At 34.0% G+C, this 16,035-nt stretch overlaps 1 protein-coding gene across 8 annotated transcripts in view; it reads right to left on the reverse strand.

The window, feature by feature from the left end:
- The window catches only part of LOC105322950 (nitric oxide synthase, salivary gland), a 52,712-nt gene that overhangs the window by 24,767 nt on the left and 11,910 nt on the right, over positions 1-16,035 (reverse strand). Inside the window, exon 1 of one of the 8 annotated variants that reach the window (XM_066080153.1) lies at positions 15,072-15,220. The exons of 5 other annotated variants lie outside the window; for them this stretch is intronic. The gene's annotated coding sequence lies outside the window, so the exon portion shown is untranslated. Of the gene's footprint in view, positions 1-7,162; positions 7,233-7,691; positions 7,710-15,071; positions 15,221-16,035 lie in introns of those variants that run through there. 2 more of the 8 variants (XM_066080155.1, XM_066080154.1) reach the window with 2 other exon arrangements.

The following is a 16,035-nucleotide window of genomic DNA, read 5'->3' on the forward strand; positions in this document are numbered from 1 at the left end:
TTGCCATTTCCTATTTCTAACTAATAAGGGAAGTTGAAGGGTGTAGTAGAAATAAAAATGTTGTGGTAAATAACAATATTATGCAAAAATCTTACTGAGCTTCTTTTCTCGTTTAATTATCAAGAAAAAAAGAGTAGTAAAGGCAGCGTTGTTTATCGCCGAGACAAAGTTCAGCGCCATTGATTTTCCGCGCACAGTTCACTACCTTTACTGCTTTGCAGAAGACACATGATGGCATAGTTAAATATTGGGCAATGTTTAATGATACAGTTTTCAACTCGTAAATTCTTATCGTTAAATCTACAATGCTTTGCTGGCTAAAATCAAACAAATCTCTTCTTTTAATACAAGTTTATGTTTACAAGATCAAAATAATTACTTTTCTACCATTGATTAAAAATTATTTATTCATCAGTTAGAAAACTCTTCAAATAACACTTTCATTATTCATGGCTTTTTGCTGTGTCATTATACTCAAATATTATGTCAGTTCTATACAGTAATGTGTTATTCTATCAACAAGAACCAGTTTTCTTCGTTTCGTCGTAAGTAATGTCCTGTTTGATTAAAAGGAATTCCATAGTCTGTGATTTTTAAAAATTCTTTAAAGTATGAGTACAATATTATTATTATTATTAATTAATATGTAAATTTCCTTTAGTAGCATTTCCTGTCGTTGTAGGGGAGATGGTAAATACGATATCTTGGCATAACTTTAAAACACTTTCCTACTACTGTATTTGACTTATTAAGACTTATAAGAGTAGATTGCACTGGTTTGTTTTGGGAGCAATTTAAGCTGTAATTAAATTGAGAATGCAATGCAAAGGCATTGTGTATTTATTACATGTAGTTGGAGAATAAAACTTACCCCACCCGTGTTCATGAAACAACAAACAAAATATTTTACAAGATTTTGAGCTCTGTAATACTTGAAACTACTTCGCAGATGGCGGTATATACATCTTCTTAGTTAAAATTTTCAGTTATTATAATAGCTTCACAGAGTTTTTAGTTATATAAACATATACAATATTTTTTTAACTGTCAGAAGGGGTCACCTATTTCATTGGGAAGTACTAGTCACAAATTAATATGAAATACATTGTTATCCAGTTTCGAATGACAAAAAGCAGAGCTATAAATTCTTCTAGATTTGCGTGTAACATTTTTTCCGGAAAGGTGCGGGTGGGAGGGGTCAGTTGATATTCGAACGAAACTTACTATTTTTGAAAATCACCTGGCGGAAAGTCATACATGTACCTGTGCTAGGTGAAACATATGACCTCAATCAACAAAGACAACCTCGTAAAAAATGTGTGTCGCTATACAATCAACTAAACATAAATTTTGATAAAATGGAGTGTCGATTTCATTGTCCACTGGAGTTTAAAATTCTATTCCTTAAGCGTCATTACATAAATTAAGAGTTAAATTTGCTCATAAGGTTGTTGTTCCACAAAGGCACTTTAAATAGTGTTGCCTAAAAGGCCAGTCAAAATCCAATCTGTGCAAGCACGAAGGAAAGCGTATGAAAAACAAATTAGCTCTCTCTATTTCAGGATCCAAAATGTTCACAAAATGATGAATTTTGACATTAACGTATTGATTGCAAATACCAATCAATTTCTAGAATTTTATTATCCGGTTTGCACCTAATTTCAATGGCACTGTAGGTTAATTGTTTCTCGACACGTTAATATCGGAGGTAAACTCGTCAAAGGTAGACAACTTCTACTGATTGTATGTAAACTGGTGGCGACATTTTTCAGTGTATTTTTTTTTTTTACACGAAAACAGTATAGGCACGCATCATCTTTTTCAAATAACAGACATTATTCTTAAATTTACATATAGAACATTAAATATTGAAGAAGCTCTTCCCACCATTTGGGGAGCATGTAAAAAAGTTTTAGGTTGAATACGAAAAATAACATTAAAATCAAGGTAAATACACCCCCACCCCCTTTCACGGATTTTGAAAATTGGCGATTAGGCTGGTTTGTTTGTTTGGGTTTTTTGTTTTTACTTTTTGTTGTTTTTTTTTCTTTCTTTTTTCTTTTTTGGTAAAGATTTAGGATAAGTCTGGCTCCTCCACTTTCGAAAGAACGACGCTTCATGCTGCAGCCTGCAGTAATTCCCAAAATTACAGTCTGATGTTTCATATGTTGTATCTCAACATCTGATATGGCATAAACAAGAGGCCCAGGGGCCACATCGCTCACCTGAGCAACAATTGCCTTAATTCTGATCAAATTAGCATTACAGTATCAAACTATCTTGACAACTAAGTACGGTACAGTAGACCTTGCTAAAAAAAATTGAAAATCTGCCAATTTTTATGCTTCTCTTTTTTGGGGGTAAATACCAAGCCCCTTTTGTTGTTGTACCTGTAAGAAGATTTTTCTGTATTCCTATATACCCCCCCCCCCCCCGCCCACCCCCATTTTGTGGCCCCACTTTTCTCTAGGGTATCATGGTTTCATCAAACTTATATCTGCATAACCTGTGCTTTCACACTAAGTCAGGGTTGGCCGGGAAATACCAGTGCTGGGAATTACCGGTGGTAATTACCGGTATTTCCCGTCCCGGTAAATACTACTGTTTTCCACTAAACTGGGAAATACTGGGAAATACAAATTTATAATCTTTATTTCTTTAGTTTGTTCAATGTAAAACTTATGTTTATGATAAAAGATATTAACAGTAAGCATCAAAAACCAATTTATTATAGTTCCCCATTTCACTGTCAGTTTATAAATCTTAAATTCACCAGATCACCTATTCCAAAAGATTTCTACAGCTGCTAATGTACAAATTTTAGTCCAGTTTTTTTTAACTTCAAGTTTGGGGTTTTACAGATTTATAATTCAAAGCACAAATTAAACTGTTATAATTAGTGTAGGTGTAACAAGTAAAAATTCAATAATCACACATGTTGTTTTAATAAATAATTACACTTGACAGTTTTGTGCTCCTGTGTTGGGGAGATACTATGATTGGGGCTAATTGGCTTCTTCTTAGGTGTGTTGCATACTGAGGTAGTGACACAGTCACACTTTATTTTTCACAATTTTCTTGCCCCATTTTCATATTCACCAAATTACCAGAAAATGGAACTTTTGATATCATGTTTATGATAACTGTGTAGATGCACCTATACCTGATTAAAGCCTTAAAAACAAATTACAATGGTATAGGAATGAACCATGTTTTGAGTATTCATGAGAGATAACCAATGCATTACTGACCAGTCAAAACTTGTTAAAATCAAAGAACATTATAAAATATCATTGCTGACAAGGTGTACTATTGTCTACATCCCTACAGATTTAATTAAGACTAATGTCTTAAGTATGAAGTACTATAATATGTAGTTGTACTTTATTTCCCAGTATTTCCCGGGAAATACCAGTATTTCCCGGGAAATACCAGTAATTCCCGGGAATTACCAGTATTTCCCACCTTCCTTTGAAATATGAGTATTTCCCGCTTTTTTGCCAACCCTGCACTAAGTACTGAGTTTTGGACCGAAAACTTTCCAAGAATATTTTTAAAGATTTTCTCTATATATTCCTATGTAAAAATTCAAACCGCCATCGCGGCCCCGCCCTACCACTAGGGACTGTGATTTTAAAAACTTGAATTTACACTACCTGAGGATGCCTCTACAAAAGTTTAAGCTTTTCTGGCCAAATGGTCTTTAAAAAGAAGATTTTTAAAGATTTTCTCTATATATTCCTATGTAAAAATTCATCCCCCACTGTGGCTTCACCATACCACTGGACTATTATTTTAACAAACTTGAATCTATACGATTTGGAAATGCTTCCACTCAGATTTGGGCTTTCCTGGCCTAATAGTTTTGAGAAGAAGGTTTTTTAGAGATTTTCTCTATATATAAAAATGTATCCCCCATTGTGGCCCCGCCCTACCCCTAGGGACCATGATTTGAACAAACTTGAATCTACATTATCTGAGGATGGTTACCCGACAATTTGAGCTTTCTAGGTCAAATAGTTTTTGAGAAGAAGATTTTTAAAGATTTTCTCTATATATTCCTATTTAAAACTTGATCCCCCAATTGTGGCCCCACCATACCCCCGGGGACCATGATTTGAACAAACTTGAATTTACACTATCTGAGGATGCTTCCACTCAAATTTGAGCTTTCCTGGCCTAATAGTTTTTGAGAAGAAGATTTTTAAAGATTTTCTCTATATATTCCTATGTAAAACTTGATCCCCCCATTGTGGCCCCACCTTACCCCCCAGGGACTTTGGTTTGAACAAATTTGAATCTACACTACCTGAGGATGCTTCCGATTTAAATTGAGCTTTTCTGGCCTAACAGTTTTTGAGAAGAAGATTTTTTAAGATTTTCTCTATATATTCCTATGTAAAAACTTGATCCCCCAAAGTGGGCCCCACCCTACCCTCGGAGACCATGATTTGTACAAACTTAAATTGACACTACCTAAGGATGCTTCCATTCAAATTTGAGCTTTCCTGGCCTAATAGTTTTTGAGAAGAAGATTTTTAATATATATTCCTATGTAAAACTTGATCCCCCCATTTTGGCCCCATCCTACCCCCGGAGACCATGATTTGAACAAACTTGAATCTACACTACCTGAGGATGCTTCCATTTTAATTTGATCTTTTCTGGCCTAATAGTTTTTTAGAAGAAGATTTTTAAAGATTTTCCCTATATATTTCTATGTAAAACATGATGCCCCAAATTGTGGTCCCACCCTACCCCCGGGAAGCATGATTTGAACAAACTTGAATTAACACTACCTAAGGATGCTTCCATTCAAATTTGAGCTTTTCTGGCCCATTAGTTTATGAGAAGAAGATTTTTAAAGATTTTTCTCTATATATTCCTATTTAAAACTTGATCCCCCAATTGAGCCCCACCCTACCCCCGGGGACCATGATTTGAACAAACTTGAATTTACACTACCTGAGGATGCCTCCACACAAGTTTAAGCTTTTCAGGCCGAATAGTTTTTAAGAAGATTTTTGAAAAATACCGACAAATTTTCAATAATTCTCAATTATCTCCCCTTTAAAGAGCCTTTGGCTCAGGTGAGCTAATAATACATAAATTGATGAGCAGCTCACTTTTTGAGGAGATCATAGAAACGTTAAACAAAAAATGTCCCATGTGATAAAACGCGTCTATCTTGTCATTTTTTTTTCTTTAAAAAGGAAAAAATGTGCTTGGAAATCACAGGTGAAAGAAGTTATTATACATTTTTTTTATTTTTTTTTCAATTTAGAGTTCAATTGTTTTTAGGTTAATGCAACGATTTTGTTTTCATATAATTTGCAAGAAAAATTATTGTACGCAATGCTTTTGATTTTAGATAACATTTATGATTCCTTTTTTTTTTAAAAATTACCAAAATGCACTTTATATGCAGACTCCTCTACACCAAACCCAATGCACACCGAGTTTTTCTCATGTCAAACTTGCAACACAATTTGATTAAGTAGTAACAAATTATCAAACTTAACTTACCTTTAACATATTAAAGTTTGTCCCTCTATCGGAGAGAAGGAAACAAGTTTCATGCAAAAAGCAATGATTATAGAGAGGGGATTGAGAGGATGGTCTGAATGTAATGAAGATAAAGGTGATTAAATACAATTTGATTTCCGTCGAAGCCTTGTATTGTACGTCTTCGATGTGTATGGTATTTGGACGGTCACAACGAACCGGGCTCACAGAGGCCGCCGACTCCGGCTTTTTTACTACACTCTCTAATCAAATTGTCCCTCAATAATAAGATCTGGCTGGAACTTTGTTTATTATCTCCATTACTGAATAATACGAGAAAAGACTAATTAAATAGTATGTGTAGACCATGAACAATGGAGATGAGCAATTGCCTGTCTGCGGGGATACATGTAGTTGGTGTAGCTTGCACATCCAAATAAGGAAAGCTTCTATAGGTGAAGATGAATACTAAAATATAGGTACGAGGTACGATATATTTGATATAACATGATACAACTTGAGAACATTTAATAGTTTGCATAATGATTAATACAATAATTTGTATTTTCGTTTTCTATTTTATGAGAATATTCAATATTGATTTTGTTTGAACGGAGACTTATCGTCCAATAATATGCCAACGACGAACTTTGTTTTCTAAATCAACTAATTGCCCATTGAGTTAGGGTTACAATAAATGTATAATTAAATGAACGGCTCTATACACTAGTAATGCCAGTATAAAATTCAAAGACAAGTCTAATTATGGCAAATTGTGTGCAAGGGGTTCTGGAATCGAAATCCGTCCGTAAAATGTCTCATAAAAGACACCAAAAGAGCAAAACAAAATATTACTAATTCAAACAGGCGAATAAAGTCGTAGCATGTAAATTTTTAGGATGAAACTGTAAAATACTTCAATTTTAGATAAAAATAAAATACGTTTTTGTATCTAAACGTTGATAAATATTAATGAACCAACAGTTACTTCGTTTACTTCTAGATGCTGTTGACAGCAAAGTCTTGTGTCAGTTATTTTTTTTTGTATTATATTATTCACTTCTACCGCAATTTCATCTTCGTGTACCTTTCCGGCCACGGTCGAATGATTCCGCAAGTTGGAAGGTCCGAGAAGTTGCTATGATATCATTTATGGATGCTGATCCCAGTAGAGTACTAGTATATTGTGTTATTCCGATCATCAAGTTCTTAATACCGGTATATATATATATATTATTTATTATATTTAATAAAGAACATTTTGGGGTCTTTGATTGCACAACACTTGAAAATACATTAACAGATACATATGGTAGCCCAGCTTAAAGAGTTTATATACTGTGGGTCAAATGTTAGAGCTGAATGCTACTAGGCTAGGACCAATTCTCACCCAGTACCCGGTAGCATTTCTCGCAAGTGCAATGTTGCGTTATTTTTCGCATAGAATGAAGGCGTAACAATGCAGATGTAGAAATGGTACTCGGCAAGCATTGATATAAGGCCAGTTAAGTTTTCGCAGACAGAAAGACAGACAAAATACACAGGGCTAACAACCGTCACACAGGTAGTAATAGAATTGTGTTCAATGAATTATAATTATCCATTTTCTACAATCACATGTAATTTTAAACATATTTTAGTAACAATCTCTTCGTACCTGAAGGTAAAGTTCCATTAGTTTGTCCCAGGAAATAGTCAATCGGGGTACGTCTCAGAGAAAAGACTTCATAACGATAAATCCAGTTACATTTTAGATAAAGAAATCAAGCTACGTTAATATGGGTGTGTCTTTGATAAGCAAGCGAGTGTAAGGCTGGCTTCATTGTAATCAGTTATTTACAGGTAATTATGGAAGATGGCAAAACACATTAAAAATTACCTATTTACTCAAGAAGATATTATCCGGGATTAGATACCATCATAATCCGCACAGAGAACATCAATTAATCCCAATGAACACAATTACAACATTGGCATCAATCTGAGTATAAATGATAAATACATCAAGAACAGATATAAACAAGCCATTGTTAATCCCAGTATCAACGTTTTATGTGCACAAAAATCTATATCTACACCCCTTCCAACCGAAAGAAACCCCGAGATATCACTTTGAACATTAAAAGGGGGAGGGGGTCTAAAATTAAATTAAGAAACTATACATCGCTGTTTACGTACAAACTTACCTAACACTGACGCGGATTTGTACTAACTAAGTATCGGATTTAAGATTAGGATGGTATTAATTTTGGTCAGGAGTTGAGTTCTCGTCACTGTATTTTCACCTGAAATACTCTTAAGGCATTGACACCTGTCAAAAAATCAGTTGAAACCAGTGCTAGGGTTGACCCGGTGGGTCCATTCCCAGGTACATGTAGTTCCAGGTAGGTTAGACCCTTTGGTCAGTATAGGTAAGAACTGTCCGTGTTTGGAGTCTACCCTTGTCATGGCGGCATACTCATTGATTAATCAACATGTCACGGCCTATTGGGACCGTTCATCAACTTCTTCTCTCAAAAAGGATATAATTTTCGTTTTAATTACATGTAACTTAAATGAAAACCGTTAATTGGCGCCGATGACCGTGATTTACAAAGGCTGTTCAGCGAACGATGAAGGACCTAGTTGGTCAATTATCGTAATGCGATTGACAACTGAAGAATAGCACATCGCTAGAAAGTGAAACGTTTCGATTATAATCTTGAAAAATGGTTATTGAATTTTATAGTGAACAATGTAATACAATTTGCCCCTTTTCTGTTATGTAAAGATGGGGGTTTTATAATGTTAAACCAACAAAACAAAACCCCGTATTTAATCCAGAAAACACATTCATCACAGCTTCCCCTTTCTGCCCACTTAATTTTTATTGTTTGAATCTATACTCAATATCAATTATGTTTTCGTTGGCTTTTTCAAAATCAATATTCTTCCGATGCCGTAAAAATAAATCAGCATGACGCAAAAGGTCGAAAAAAAATTCTCTGACTTTGATATACCTCCTATAGTTCAAGACGCCACAGAGAGTTGTTGAACAGTCTTTTTGCTGCATAATTGTCCCTATAATCATCGACTCAAATAAGTTATAACTTTGTTTTATTTTATAACATATAGTTTCCATTCATATAAAAAAACCTTAGAAAGCACGTTACAAAATGAAGCAAAATAGTATTTTCTTTAGAATGAACCACTATAAAATCGTTTGGTTCTTCTTATAAATTGATTGTGATACGCCCCAAATTGTTCTTTTTTATCAAAATTGAATACCTCTTCATTTTCTTATCACATTCTGACTTCCGATCAAATACGTCTTACGGTTATTTGGCCGGATTTAAACCCACATACGAAAGAACTACGACGGTAGATTGACAGTAGGACCGTGACTACCCAGGGCGTCCCGGGTAGCAAAGTAATCGTGGAGTGGATCCCACTGCGAGTTGTCAGGGACCAATGTCTGCCAGAGACACCCAAGTCACGAAAATTGTCATGGGTTAAGAGAAAGACCCATCGCATAGAGATTTGTCGACGAAACATGCTCCGTGGGGTTCTTAGGAGGAGTGCTTTCGGCGGAATGTCCAGCAGTGAAAGATGAAAAGTTGATTAAAAGTTGTCATTGGTACTAGCAAAGTTTTCAATTGTTCATCGCGTCCTTCGACTCTAGCTTATTCCTATTCTAAAACCTACTAGGATTATTGTCAAACAAGCGATTAAATAAACTTATTTTTTTAAGTCCTAGTGATTCAGTGCTGAAGTAAGCTGAACACATTTTAACATTGGATACATATGCTTACCAAAGCAAGAACAGTTGATCCAGGTTTTGAAGAGGGAATAAACGTGAAAATAGCCCGACGTCACAAACAAACAAAATGACAGCATAATGCAAAAGATAATAAGGAAACAACCCAAACCTTCGAAAAACGCATTCATCCAGACAAAGGTTTTCTTTTGATTAGTGGTGGCCCGCAAGCAATCCCAAGTAAACCATTCCAAATACACTTTTATGTACAATTATGTATTTTTTAAAAAAGGTCCGTAATATATTAAATATTTTTTAGCGTTTCATTCCATTATGACGTCAACTGGTTACCCATGAGGAAGTCACCATCCCCAGGTGTAAATTTCCATCCGTCAGTGTAATTCACGCGCAGTCTGCCGCTTCAAAAACCGAGCGTCGGCCACTGTAAATTCGGACATGAGTGTAATAAATACTTTGATTCCTTGTTTGGAGCAACAGATGCCCATGTTTGCTTCTGGATCTGTAACGACATATTAAATGAAAACCTACGATAAATTTGTTCACTTTTTATTACTATCCCATCACTGAAGTCCCAGACCCCGCGGCTTGTTGGCACGTACATGATGTCGCACAGGAAATGGACGTGTTTAGTTGATTAGATGGGTACTTACTTGGTGAAGTGAAACCTCTGAGTATCTGCTGGTTTATTACAATCGTATATCAATTAAGGAATCGACTGAAGCGCAATGATGTATTCTCAAACCAAAAATCTCCACTGAACGAACCATATCGCTTCCATCGTCAATTTCTCAATCCCCCCCCCCCAACCCTGAATATATATTCATATGCTACATCACATTATTTTATAAAAGGTGTATTATTTCATAAAAGTCATTTATATTTTGTACTTTATATGTATTACCTTGCACATTATGGAGAAGACTTACAAAGACATTGCCTGCTGCCTAATCTATCTATGTAAATATATATTTGCATATTAAAATATGGTTAAACCGCTACAATAAGCATTTCTTCCTCAATTGATATCTAAAGTTTTAATAAAATATGATTTTCTCTGTACTGAATAACAAAATGCTCTTATTAGTATGAAAACATGATATGGATATGTCAGGCATGCGGCTGATTCTATGGAATCAACTGAATTCATAGCAATACTTCTATACTACACTGTATGTACCAAGATATATTGCAAGCACCATTCAAATCTATTTTCGCAATCATACTCCAACAGATTATTGTTCAAATCAAATGTATTGCAGCATTTATTAAGATCAGAAGCTAGCTTGAACACTAACGTTTTTCATTGCAAATGGTGAATTAAAGGTACATTTAGGAAGGTGACATTGAATAAATAAACAGACTTCAGGATCAGTCGCTTTCAAAACACTGTCGAGTACGCAGCTCCCTCTAGAAATTTGGTTGCAAAGATGCTTTTGAATTTAAATTGGTACTTAACTGTTTGTTTCACAATATGTCACCAAAGACCTGCAAGATATGCACTCTTTTGTATTATGTACAATAAAAGCACTAACCAATACTTCGCTTTAGTTCCTTTTCACGTGCATCGAATTAATGAACATGTTCTACACTTTGTCGTATTTACCAAGAACCCTATTTTTTGGCGATTTTCTAAAAAAAACAACAACAAAAAACAACTAACCACATTTATATCACAGAAGAACAGTAGAAATCGATCCGAGGAAAAAATCTAAGATTTTTTCAGCGGTACGTCTCGCGCTTTTAACCCAATAAAATTGAAAATTAAAAAAAAAATCCTCACGGGGATTTATAATTGAAACATCTGGCAACTTTCATTCATTAGGAACTTTTCAGATCATCTTTTTATAATTTCCAACATCTTTATCCTGCATGATTCCCTTAGACGTTTTCCTCTTAAACCTAACGAAATATCGGGGGCTTTTTAAGGCATCTTGAACTGTTTTCTTATTTCGAGTTACCTTTTAAACAAGAGGTACAAACATTTTTACAGGAAAAAAGTGCCTAAAAAGCAGGGTTCATCCTAAATGGACCATAATTTAGTATTCTATCGTCAAAAACATCGTTTATTAATTTTCATTGTACACTATCATTGCTTGTTTATCAAATCGAGGGGTTTTTTTTTCAATGGCGTTCTTCGATTTATGTTCTCGCGACAAAAGCCAGACTTTAAGTAAGAAAAAACCAATTAACGCAAGAACAAGCCCCGATTTCCCTGGTTTTAAGAACGGACATACGAAGTAAATTCTTAATAATGCCAGACTAATCTTATTGAGCAATCAGCTAGGTGTGCGATGTGTGCATGACATTTAGACGGTCGGGGGAAAAGTTAGTATCATATTTACTTTATACTGCATTAAACACAAACCAAAATGTCTGACATTTCGAACAGTACGACGTCTGCCTGTTTTGTGTTATTATGGTGACACGATACGTAAGAAATAATATCGTTACGTACAAAATTACCAGAAATCAACAGAAATACAATATAGCTGCAAATGCTTGACACAAAGAGCTGGTATTATTTTATAAAGTCATGTCGAGTCTCTGACGATTTGGCTGTTGTTATCTATGCATTCAACCCCCCCCCCCCCCCGACACCCACCATACACGACAGATTATAACCAAAATTGTCCTTCAGTAAATGTAAAAGGGAAAATTGCTTTGAGGTATAAAGAAGAAACCTTTGAATCATTTAAACATTAAGGAGGCTGGTCAACAAATTGCCCCTCACATCTACCTTAACTTTTTTTCAAATGGTTTATAAATAAACTATTATTTAGTAAAGAAAAATTCCATATGTTTTAGCTTGAAGTTTGAATGTTTTCCTACATCTTTAGATAGGGCTCTTCCTTTTAAGGAGATAGTCTAATGATGGCCACGACCATCCAACCCTCTTAATAAATTACAACAGGCATAGCAGCACGGTGTGAACAGGGCGAGTGGTGGGGTCAATTACTTGGGAAAACACTGTTTGGTCAGTATAAATATGAAAATAATTTTTTTTCATGGAGTTTCTGTGCTTCCCGTGTGTATATCACGCAGTGTTGGGTCACCTTTGAACAATCTGTTAGAGAGGCACATTTGACAAATGTTTGTTCTGAAAAAAAAAACGTAGGTGTGTAAACAATGAAAATAGTGTTATGAGCTTTTCATCATCGAACTAAGGGAAGTAAAAAAATAAAAAATAAAAAATCAAGTCACGTAATGCCAATAATTTTTAATTGAAAGTAAGCACGGTTATTTTGATAAAATAACGAACAGATGTATTTATTCGGACGAGGGGTTATTTACAAAATTACCCTGGATTCTTTAATTCGAGAGAAATTCAATAGTTAACAAACAATGGTTTGCATAGGTAAACGGTAGCATTGGAAATTTTCAAGACACACCTTCGATTTCTGATAAATTACACGAAATTTCTTTAATTAGCCCTCTAGAAATACGATTTTGTCGCATTCTCTGGCAGTGCTGGTAAATATAATTTACGGATTTATTTGATTTATACAGTCATTCAATAGCGTTAGTGAAACTGAGAGAGAGAGAGAGAGAGAGAGAGAGAGAGAGAGAGAGAGAGAGAGAGAGAGAGAGAGAGAGATTAACAAATAACCTCTTTCCAATGCGTTTTAATCAAAAATACACCACAGCCTTAAGGGACAGGATTGTAAATTATACTACGGTTCACATTGTAAATTATACTACTGTCCTTTCTGATATATTTCATTTTTTTCAAATAAAATATACAACATGACTACATAGTCATGTTGTATATTTTATTTGAAAAAAATGAAATATATCAGAAAGGACACTACGGTTCACATAACCAGGAAAACATCCTGATTTTACTGTTTAAAGAGTAAATATAGAAAAAAATAACTTTTTACTTTTGTTTTAATTTCTAGTACTGGAAAAGATCCTTCTCTTGTATTTCATTTTAAACAAATGTAGATGGATGGATGGATGGATCATTTACAAATCAGGGCCCTTTCAAGCATCACACTAATAATAAGCATGATCGATACGATAACATACAAGCACATACATAATTAGTTGTATATACATGTATGCATGTATATACAATAAACAGTTAATATGGGTTTTTTTTCCATAATGAAAGATAAGTAATTATAAAACTGTATAAATAAAAATAGGACAGCAATATGTACCTAAAATAACCTAATATGGCCATTTGATCTTAATGATACGTTAGTTTGTCTTGAGTCCCACTATTTTTATTGACCAGTTTATTTCAAAGTAATTGTTAAAAAACGACAATTATGGAAACACATTCTTATGGTCAGTTATTTTGAGGCAAACAACTAGCAGTAGCTAGAGATTCGAAGAAGTTTTACCTCAAAAGATGAAACATTTATATGTGTTAATATGTGACAAAAGTTTACAAGACAGTTATTCAATGAAAAGGCCGCGCAGAGAATAATAATTAAATCTGCCGATTCCCATAGATTTGATAAGTAAACACATTTTGTTTGACTAAAACAAATGAAGTGCTCAGTAATTGGTCTCACATTCGTTATTTTTAGGCTAAGGTTCGCCATCCTGATCCCTATTTCTGAACTTTATATTACAATTTGTTTAACGGGCTTATTAATTTGAAAAAAAAAACTCGTTTGAGATATTCATAAAAGCAAAAAGATGTCTTCAATGACTTATTAGGTCAAAGTCACGTAGAATTCAAAAAAAAAATCTTATGATTTTGTAATAAATTAAAGGTTACGGGGTTGTAATGTACATTTTGTGTCATACCTGGTGCATTGTTGATATTGATGTTTGCAAGTCAATTTTTTTTTAAATTACATGACTAGTTAAGGTGAATATTAAAGGGGGTTAAAGGTACATGATCTTGTATGATTTTTGTCGTCAATTAACTCTTCGATTAGATATACGTACAAATAATAGATACTTAAAAATAAAAACTCATTATATTCATAAAAAAATATAAATTGAATATAAGATGGTCTGGGCACCTCCATATTGTGACGTACTTCCTATCCAAATAAACAATAAAATCAGGTACATGCAACATTTTTGGGGTCAAATATTTAAAATTTGAAAGTTTTAAACCGGTTAAGATATTCTGATTGTAATTTACTTGTATCTACATTATTATTGACAGGTGCCCCTTACCACCTTAAGGTGGAATAACACACCTGGAAAAAGTCACTCAAATTAACAGGAAATTTTTTGATAATGAAAGATATAATGATAAATAAACTGTACAGATGTCAAATAAGCGAAAAAATTTAAGTTTGGGGATAAAAAATAAATATCTAAAATAATTATTTTAGTAAGTTACAACAAACGCCGCTGCGGGATTCGAACTCCGGATGTACGGATCACAAGTCCGACACTTTATCCACTCGTCTATGAAGTAAGTTACAGTTTTTGTCCGTAAAATCCTTTTAATAAAACAAAATGTCGTTTCGATCAGCGGTTAGCCATTTTGTGATGATGTGTTATTCCACCTTAAGCAATATCGGGTTGTATTCTACTAACGTCTGTCACCCAACTTACAAATTTTAATAAAATTATATTTGTTGTAAAAAAACATCATGAAATCTACAGTCATGTTTAAAAGATATGAATACCGGTTATACATGTATACATTAGAATTTTTAAATTAATACATGGCAATGCGAACATCTTTTTTCTCTTCAAAAATGGAATTCATAATGGAAAGTGCATGGATAAAAGGCCATTGGTTGCAAAATAGAAAAAAAAAACCGAAAGATCGACAAAAGTTAAATTTGCCAAATTAAACTCTCTTTAAAGGGCAAATTGTAAATTTACTCACCTTTATCCTGAAATTAGGTAATTTCCTTGCCGAAGAAAAGAGTAATTAAGATACTTTTACCCCAATAGCTGGCCCTTGTAAACTCAAAACAAAATTTTTAAGAAATTTTATCACACCACGAGTACTAAGAAATGGGATGCAAAGTGAAAAATGCATCAATAATTAATACAGGTTTGTCAAATTCGTCTCCGCCAATCAATGAGATAGACGGAGAAGTGTGCTCCGACGTTCACTTATTGAATTTCAGACAAAGTCTCCACGTCTAATTATGGTTTGTAACTTCAATCACACTTGATTAGAACATTTGTCAAACGGAAAGAAAGAAACCATTAAGCATGTTAATCCAAGCCCATCCATAAACGGACTGTGGAGACCGAACGTACGGAACATGTCCTCTCTCGAACCGAGAACAGCATACAGCATCTCTCTCTCTCTCTCTCTCTCTCTCTCTCTCTCTCTCTCTCCAATTGCACAATGCATGCATTTTAATCACATTTGCATTTTAAAGCAACCGTTGAACAACTCGCCTTTCAGAAGTTTGTTAACTTTTAAAAAAATATGTAACTATTGCTATTATAATAATTCGCATGGGAATAGATAGATGGACATAGAGTTAAAACTTGTCTCCGCCTTTTACTGATTGAAGACATTTTTCAATTGGCCATTCTGCTTATATTCATATTGAAATGTTTATTAGCATTAAACAAGTTTGAACATTTTTGAAATTGTTACATTTTAAAACTTTTGTTAAGATATTGGAAGGAAAAATCTAGTTAATGTAGCCTTTGAATAGATGAACGATGCACTAATTAACTTATATATAAGTTGTGATTGAGTTTAATCACCCTAGATTAATATTATGTTTGTTTCAATTCAATTGAGGGTTTATTGCAACTTATCAATGTTTAGAATGATATTGTAATTAATGGTACATGTAGTTATAAATTTGTCTGAGACACATTAA

The sequence above is a fragment of the Magallana gigas genome, chromosome 3, assembly GCF_963853765.1.
Source record: "Magallana gigas chromosome 3, xbMagGiga1.1, whole genome shotgun sequence".
Taxonomy (NCBI): Eukaryota; Metazoa; Mollusca; class Bivalvia; order Ostreida; family Ostreidae; genus Magallana; species Magallana gigas.